Raw genomic sequence first — 9,785 nt, 5'->3', positions numbered from 1 at the left:
AGAAAGAAAGAAAGAAAGAAAGAAAGAGAAATAGATATAGATACCGATATAGATGATATAGATGTAGATATATCACCTCTTCTTTATCCATTCATCCATTGCTGGACACCTAGGTTACCTCCATATCTTGGCTACTGTAAATAATGCTGCAACAAACATATGGATTCACACGTTCCTTCCAAGTAGTGTTTGGGATTTCTTCGGACATATACCCAGAAGCGGGATAACTGGGTCCAGCCTATTTTGCCTGGTATAAGTATTGCTACTTCAGCTTTTTGTTTGTTTCCATTTTCATGAAACATCTTATTTCATCCCTTTACTTTCAGTCTGTGTGTCTTTCGATCTGAAATGTGTCTCTCATAGGCAGCATATGTAAGGGTCTAGTTTTCTTATCCATTTAGCCACCCTATATTCTGATTGGAGCATTTAATCTATCTACATTTAAAGTAATTGTTGATAGATATGTAAGTTATTACCATTTTGCTATTTATATTTATAATCTTTTTTTTCTTCTCCTTAAAGAAGACCCTCTGACATTTCCTATAGTACTGGCTTGGTGGTGATGAACTCCTTTAGCTTTTTCTTGTACGGGAATCTTTTTACCTGTTTTTCAATTCTAAATTATGGCTTGCTGGGCAGAGTAATCTTGGTTATAGGTACTTGATATTCATTGCTTTGAATATTTCTGGCCTGCAAAGTTTCTGTTGAGAAATCAGCTGACATTCTTATGGGAGCTCTCTTGTAAATAATTGCTTTTAAGATTCTCTCTTTGTCTTTAACCTTTGGCATTTTAATTACGATATGTTTTCGTGTGGGTCTTTTTGGATTTATCTTCTTTGGGACTCTCTACACTTCCTGGGCTTGTATGTCTATTTCCTTCACCAGGTTAGGGAAGTTTTCAGTCATTATTTCTTGAAATAAGTTTCCAATTCCTTGTTCTCTCTTTTCTCCTTCTGATATCCCTATGTTGTGAATGTTGTTACACTTGATGTTGTCTCAGAGGCCCCTTAAATCATTCTCATTTTTTTTTTTGATTCTTTTTGTTTGTTGCTGTTCCGATTGGGTGTTTTCTGCTACTTTACTTCATCTACTCTACTGTTAATTCCTCCTAAGGTATTCTTCATTTCTGACTGGTTCTTTTTTATGTTTTCTATCTCCACTTTTATGTTTTCTATCTCTTTTTAAAGTTCTCACTGAGTTTCTCTACTCTCCTCCTAAGTTCATTGAGCTTCTTTATAACCAGAGTTTTGAACTCTGCATCTAGTAGATTGCTTGTCTCCCTTTTGTTTAGTTCTTTTTCTGGAGCTTTGTTCTGTTCTTTCATTTGGGATATGTTTGTCTCCCATTTTTCCTGCCTTCCTGTGTCTGTTTCTGTGTATTAGGTAGGGCTGCTATATTTCCTGGTCTTAGTAGAGTGGCCTTATGTAGTAGGTGCGCTATGGGTCCCAGTGGCACAGTCTTCCCTGGTCACCTGAGCTGGGTGCTCCAGGTATGTCCCTTATATGGGTTGTGTATGCCTTCCTGTTGTAATTGAGCCTTGGTTGCTGTTTACACGTCATTGGGAGGGATTGACCTTTGGGCTGATTGGTTGTGAAGACTAGCCGTGACCAGTAGGGGAGCTGTCATGCAGGGGCTGACCCTACAGAGCAGCATTTGCTTTAGCTGGGCTCTGGTGCCTGCCCTGTCTGCCCTTTGGGTGTGTCATCCTCAGATGTGACACCAGATGATGCTTGGCTCAGACCAAAGCTGGCCACTGACCATGCAGGCCAGGGCTTCCTGGGAGGAGCTCTACCACAAGCCAACCTCACCTGCAGCCTATGGCCTGCTTGAGGCCACTTGGCATGAGCCACCAAGCAATCCACAGATGGCTGCCACCCACAATGGGCTTAGATATGCCTGAAGAGGCCAAGCCACAAACCAAGGTCAGCTGCCACTAGTGCCAGGCTTAGGGCTGCTCAGCAATAGGTACAGGCATGCTGAGGCCAGATGCTGCTTGTTTAGACTTTGCGAACCTGTAAGAGATTTTAGGAAAGTCCACAGCATGAGCCAAGACATGCCATTTGTATGGAAAAGCCACTGGAAGTGGCATCTGTGGGCCCACACATTGGGGGGGCAGGGTCTCAGAGAATCACCTGGGAAAAGCGACCAGTATTAGCAAGGTTGATAGAGCCAGATATGGTGGCTGCCTGGGTCTGCAAGCCGGGCAAGCTAGGGCTCAACAAAGGAACAGTGCCCTTTGCTAGCACTTCTGTCTGGGATAAAGCTGCCCATCCAGCCCTCACACTGAAGCCAGACAACTCAGTTTCTCCCTGTATGTTCCTGGCACCTCCCGAGCTGCTTCCTCAGCACTGGAGCTCAGAGCGAGTGAGTCTGTCAGAAAGTAAGTCTGAGCATGGGCCCCTTAAGAGGAATGTCTATGATTCCAGAGGCCTTAAGTCTCACTCAGCCACTATCTCTGCTGGTTTTCACAGCCAGAAGTTGTGGGGACTTCTTTTCCTGGCACTGGAACCCTAGACTGGTGAACCCAGTGTGGGTTTGGGACCCCTCATGCGTCCTTGAAGACCTCCATAGCCGAGATATTTCTCCTGATTCTCAGCTGCCAGATAGGGTGTGGGACAAGCCCATTTCGTGTCTCTGCTCCTCCTACCATTCTCAAAATGGCCTCTTCTGTGTGTTCCCAGCTATAGGACTTCTGTTCGGCTAGACTTCAGGCAACTTCCAATGATGGCTATTCTGTGGTTTAGTTGTAATTTTGATGTGGTAGTGAGAGGAGGCAAGCACAGTGTTTACCCACTCCACCATCTTGACTGGAACTAAATTAATATCAAAATTAAATTATATTCTCTTAGACTCTGCCCCATTTTATAACTTAATTACATTCCCTAAACCCAGCTATCTTCCAGATTTTATAAGTTATCATTAATAGCCAGGAAGAGATACATTGGTCTCTCTATCATTTATTCCTAGGCCAAAGATAGAGAAACAGTAAATGATATCCTAAATGTTTACACAGTTCTTAAACCAAGCAAATCATCTCTTTTTTGGTTTTATATAGAGAAGTTGGGAGAATTGGAGAGAACATAATTAGGTACAGTCATTTGTAAATGGTAGACAGTGGATAGTGGTGACTCTTCCAGAAGGCAATGAGGGGCAGGTCCACCTGAATGAGATTGCCAATTTCCATATTAACTCAAAACTCTAATTCATGTTGCCATCAATTGCCATAGCACTGTGATTGGTTCAAGGAATAATAAAAATCACTTTAAGTTAAGTCACCCTTTTAGAAATAAATATGTTTAAGAAAAAGTGAAGTATTATTTGATCAAGAAAAATAGAAAAATGAAAGTATTAGATGAGAGTGGAGCGTAACTTGACCAGAAATGGACAGTCCAAATCCCAGACCTGCTACACTCTAGCTGTGTAACCTTTAGCGGTTCCCTTAAACTCTATAATCCCTACCTTTTTCATTGTTGAAATGGAGTTAATAATTGTACTGCTTTGTAGGCTTATAGGGGGAATTAGAAGTGATAATACATGTTAAGTGTTTAGCATAGTGCCTGATATACAGTAAGCACTCAACAATTATTAGCTATTATCATTACTATTCTTACAAAGAATCCTTAGATCTATAAAGGCTCTTCATTAAGATGCACATAGAGTCTAAATTCTGATGTTTAATTCCCCATAACATGGCCCTATGCTGTCTTTGTTTCCCATCTTATCTCTTACATCCTTTTGTCTGTGTGGCTTGCTAATCACTATCTCTGTATGTTGCTAGTCTTACATCTATTTTGATGGGAATCCTTCATTTTCTGCCTATTTGAATACATCAGGGTTTAGCTCACTCTTGACATCTTCCAGAAAACTTTCCCCTAACATGGAATCATAGAATGTTAGCAGAAACTCCAGGACTGAGAGATTTCCTGGGACGTGAGACTTTCAGCGATAAAACTGGGACAATCCTAGGGAAAATGAGACAAGTGGTCATTCAAGAGCTAGAAAAGATCTTAGAGATTACTTAGATCAACCTTTTCAATTTACTGACCTGAAAACAGAACATCTAAGTGACTAAACAAAGTAAGTTAACTGGATAAATGGTTTCATAATAGAGCTGGGATTGGAATGTAGGCTTCTGATTGCCTGCAATTACTTTAGTTTCCCCAAAACTATTATAATAATTATAGTACGTTTTAAAGGGTGGCAAAGATGCATGAGAAAGCATAAAGTCTTGAAAGTAAAACTGTCTCAGTTTGAATACAGGCCCTGCTATTTACTGGTATGTAAACCTAGACAACCGCTTAAACTTCTTTAAACCTTTGTAAAAAGTTTTCCCCATCTGTAAAAAGGGATAATAATGCCTACTTCAAAAGTTCTTGTGAAGATTAACTAAAATTCTATATATTTATATATAATATGCATAATAAATATATTTTATGCATAAAATATAAACGTTATATATTTTATATATAAAATATAAACATATGCATTACAAAAATATATGCATTTATGTATTTACATATAAAAGTATATAAAATTTCTAAAAGTATGTGTATAGTGATATATACATATTATTCATCACAGCTTTTGGAAATAGTAAATAATCAATGCATGTTTATTATTGTTATTTTACCATTCATTTAGCATTTCTTTCATATATTTTCATTCCTTTTTCTCTTTTAATGCACACATGCATGTACGACTTTACCGTTTCTAAAGCCTATCTACATAAGACATTTGGTTTGAACTTCTGAGCAACGCCTTGAAACAAGCTATTGCCTAGTTTTATGGAAGAAAAAATAGGATTCCAAGAAGTCAAATAATTTCTCTAAGTTCACTTGTTGTAAACAGCAACATCAGGTCACAAACTAAAGTCTTCTGATTCATAATCAAGTGCCTTTTAATTTTACTATCTCCCAATCGCTTTATTTTTTCCCATGTGTATGACTTATGTCTCCACCCCTACTGGGGCAAGGGCCTTTGATGGCAGAACCACCCACCAAGCATCAGTGTGGTCAAATTGGTTTTTGACTTTGACATTGTATTCAGGGGTCTCAACCATAAGTTACCAGAGTAACATCTGCCCTATTTAATTTTACAGAGAAATTATGAGGATGCATGGAAAACATAAACATGCATGTATTTTTATAATTTCTTAAATGCTACACAAATATAGGGCATCTTACCCATGACTGGCATTCGAGCAATTCTTGCTGATTGAATTATGTGATTTATAGTTAGGTTTAGAGGAATGAGAGGGGAGTCAAATTATCTTTATATTTTTATTTTGGTTTTAAAAATAAAAAGTGCCTTTCAACTTTTATCTCTCTAACCTCTTCTGAACCATTAAATTCTAACCGCAGAAAAATTCCCACATGCTCCTATATCACAAAATAAACATTAAGGAAAAATAGGCAAAAAGCATTCTCTTGTATTCCTAGGCTCAAGCATGTCTCTGCTCTGAGATTAGTCATTTCACACTTGTAATGAACTGCCTTGGATAGTTAGGTGTAGTTTTTATGCACACACTTTATCTCTCAAGGTAAACTGTAAACTCTTTGAGAGCAAGACAATGTTTTTCTTATTTCTATCCTTCCTGTCACCAGCATAGTGCCAATTATTTTAATTATTATTATTGTTGTTGTTGTTGTTTTTCTTCTTGCTAATTCCTTGTAGGGAAGTTAAACTAGACTCTGCTTATGTTTCAAAGCTCAAAGCCTAGAAATTTGTTTTCTGTCTCTTTGCCTCTCCTTTTGCCAAATGTCCCACTCATTCATTTGGTCTAGCATCCCCATACTGTGCTATAAGGATAATGTTGTCTATCTCTGGCACTGGATATGCTCTCACCTGGAAGAATAGCAATAGTGGAGACAAAGATCTATTTGGATTTCTATCAGGGTGGAGCAAAAAGCCATTCTGATGTTTCCTGAATCTTGCCACAAAAGTAGACACCTATTTCCCTCATGCCTAAGGATAACTCTTCTTGTTATAGTGAAACTTCTCATTTTCAATAAGCAGTGGATGCTGTTTGCATTTATCTCTGAGAACTTCACTTGGACAAAAGTGCTCAGGTCATCCGTGAAGCTGATGTTTTGTCCAATAATGTGTGCATGGAGTTTTCTACTCAGCCTGAGCAAAATTAAAGAGAGAATTTTTCAGCTTTAGCCTGTGTATGGATACCTGGCAACTGTCATAGGCATCACTAATGAAAGAAAACTTGTCTCTGTGTGCTGTTAGTAACTACATTTAAATCTAACATTTCACATTTTGGAGCTTCAAGTTCATCACTATTGAAAAAATGGGAGAGATAAATGTTCTTCCTGCTTGAGACAGGGTTTATTTTTTGTGAGGGTTGGATAAGATGATATGTGATAAAAGCCCTAGAGTAACACAGAACACATCCTTCACCTTTTGATGACAGATATCAGATTGGAACTGGAAAGAGTTTCCTAAAATATTCCCCTCTTTAATGCTGCCCTTCAATTCTTGGTCCATGGGGGCATGAAGCAGAATCACATGGGAAAGATATAATATTTCCAGTTTTAAAGATCTCTTGTCCACAAGATACAGCATCTGTCTAAATAATGGATTTCTGTACAATCCCAGGAGCAATCTTGCACATTATAGTTGGATCCACTTCATTACCCAGTTATTTTGTACCTTCCCAGGCTGTTAGTCAAATCACCCTGCTGCCTAGCCAGTTTCTGATTAATCTGGATTTCACTAATTACCCTGAAGTCATGTGAATTGGACTAAACTGCTTTAAAGTTTTTTTTTCTGTAGATTTTGCATCAGTTTTCATAGAATCTGTTGCAATGACACTATAATTGCTTCCCTGATGATTAGTCTTTCCATAGGAAAGACAGCCAGGAACTGTATTTTAATTCTTCCTCATACAATCTTTCAGGCAAATATTTTTCATCCAGGGAATCAGAAGTGTGTTAAAAAATAAAGATACTTGGGAAAAAAAGTAAGGAATCAGGTTTATGTTGCTGCTCCAGTGTCATGACTGAGGAGAAATAAGGCACAGGTAGATTGAATTTAACAGAATAATAAAATATATGCCAAAGGTCAAGCAAGCCCTTATTTCAGTTCCAAACCTGCAGAGCTCTAATGACTATCTTTCAAGAAGCAATACTGCCATCTGGCTGTATTAGATCGAGAAACAAGACCGATTCTTTACTTTTCTAATCAAATACTCCGGACATTCAATTTACTTCTGGATTTCAAAATTCTCTAAGTAGAATTCTGGATATCAATAGTATCCCCCAGAACACAAAGTTCTAAAGCACGAAATCAGAATGGAGTAATTAGGAAATATCTCAAGGACCATCTAAACCGCCGTTTAAAGTTCATGAAAGTGAGGCTTAAAATTGAAGCGCAAAGGTAGTGCTATAATGCAGGTCTTAAAGCTTGAGGAAGAAAGGATTGGAAGGGGTGCATAAAGGCAAATGTGGAGAAATCAGTAGTTAGAAGGCAAATAAAGAAATCAAAGAGATGATGGTGAGGACAGTTTAGTGAAAATTAAGAGAATTAAGAAGATTTAAATTAATATTTAACAATAGAATCAGCAGGCCTTAATTCTTGGTTATAGTTTGGGAAGGTAATGAGGAAGAGGAATGATGCCTAGGTTTCTGACATTAGCAACAGGGTAAATAGTAGGGCCATTTACTGAAATGAGGCCCGAAGGAGACTCTGGTTTTGGGAAAAGCCCATAAGTTCTGTTTAGACATATTGTGTTTGAAGTGCTTATAGTGATTAGAGGAGACTGATAGTCTGACGAAGAGGTCTAAAAAGGAGCAGTATAAGATTATTTAAGGCCAGTTTTCAACTATTGGTAGAAGTGGATTATTTTCCTGTAGGTAATTAAAGGATACAACATTATTTTCTGATACAAGGCAAAGGTGGCTACTGGAAGAGGTTGAGAAGGATAGGCAGAAGTCTAGAATATGTCTAGTAAATAATAAAGAATTATTTTGGCAGGAACCAATTAGGAGATTATGAGAAAAAGGAACTAGTATTTGTTAAGATTTTACTATAGGACTATTGCCCAGCAGGACATAGTTAATATGTTAGATCATTTTAATCTTCAGCTTTAGAAGACAGGCAGTACTTGTCCATTTAACATTCTTTATTTGGTTGACTGTTATATCATTTATCTCACAATTTAATATTGTTTCCTCAGGAAAGTCATATTTAACCACCATACAATCATTATTCCTTTTGTCATTAACTTCAATGGCACCCTGTGCCCTCCTTTGATTATAAGCATCTACTTGTCATTACTTATTCTATTCTTATTGTATCTGTCAGATTAGTATAGCTTACAATGTTATAACAAACATCTCCTAAATATATGGGCTTAAAACACATTTTTTTTCTCATACTATATATTCAAAGCAGATTTCATTTTAATTACTCAGGGATCCATGCTGACAGTAGTTGCAATAGCTTATGGTACTGCTATTTCAACATGTTTCTATGATTGCTGCAGTGGGAGGAGTTGGGGCTGAAGAGTTGAGCACTGACAATTAAATGCTTCCTCATGGAAGTACACACAACCATATTTCATTTGAACAAAGCAAGTCACATGGCAAAATTTAACTTTAAAGGAGGAAGGGAAGTGAGATTTTTTTTTTATTCACACAAAATAGAGAAAATAAAATTGGCAAATAATTTCTACCATACTAAACTTTCCCATTGTACTGTAAGAATATGTATGCTTTGTTCATCTTGGTATTCACTAGTATATTGACTGGCGTGTGGTAGGTACCTTCAAACTATTTACTAAATAAATGAAAGTGTCAAAGCTGGTATGCAGAGCCCAGACTGTCTTCAAAACTAATGTTCTTGCTACTCTACCATGCTGAGCCACAGCCATAGAGATACTGGTATATTGTACTGGGTTATGTCCAGCTCTATAAATTCCCTAATGTCTAGTTGGCTCTCAAAATTGTTTTGGGGTTTTTAGAACCTTTTTCTTCCACAAAGTAGATATATTTCTTATTATGTGATGGTAGAAACCCCATTTTCATTTTCTTTGATTTTGTTCTAATTTAACAGGTCATCTGAGATGAGATTTTCAGGATAATAACCCGAGTATAGATTATACAAGATATTATAAATAAGATTAAAAACTATATGAGAAAAGTTGAGACATACAAACAGCAAAGATCACATAAGAAAAATATTTTGTCAGGGTTTTAGAAATAGCTGTTCAAACAATTTGTTACCTAAATTAATTTATTAGGCAAGCAAAGTCTAGTAAGCTACAAATAAATATTGCCAGGACTAAGATATTTTACAATTATTATTTTACCAAACATTTATTTTTAGCATCAACTGCATATCAGACATTTTAGGCACCAGCAATATAATCTCCCAAGTACAGAATTCTCTCTCACACTTGTTTAGTGAATGGCAAGTATTTCATTATGACCAGATGATGTGTGGGTTAAGAATTGTGGAAAGCAGGCTGAAGCTGGGGCAAAAGTGGTCTTATATAACCAATAAAGGACCATATGTATTGTGATTCATAGTTAGTGACTTTAAGCATGAGAGTAACAATCCAACTTGTATTGTATAAAGATGACTCTACTGTATGTGTGAAGAATGCATTGGATGGGGGCAAGAACAGGATCACAGGTAACAGCTGAAGTTATTTACTAATGAGGGGAGAAATTAAGAGAGACAAATTAAAGGATTGCAATGTGGAATGTCAAGGATGGAATGAATTTGAATAATATTATCGGGTTGTGGTAGGTTGGATAATTGGTCTTTCATTTCCC

The sequence above is a fragment of the Pteropus alecto genome, unplaced genomic scaffold (genome assembly GCF_000325575.1).
Source record: "Pteropus alecto unplaced genomic scaffold, ASM32557v1 scaffold248, whole genome shotgun sequence".
NCBI lineage: Eukaryota > Metazoa > Chordata > Mammalia > Chiroptera > Pteropodidae > Pteropus > Pteropus alecto.
The sequence above is the reverse complement of the archived record's forward strand: the minus strand, read 5'-3'. Positions refer to the sequence as shown.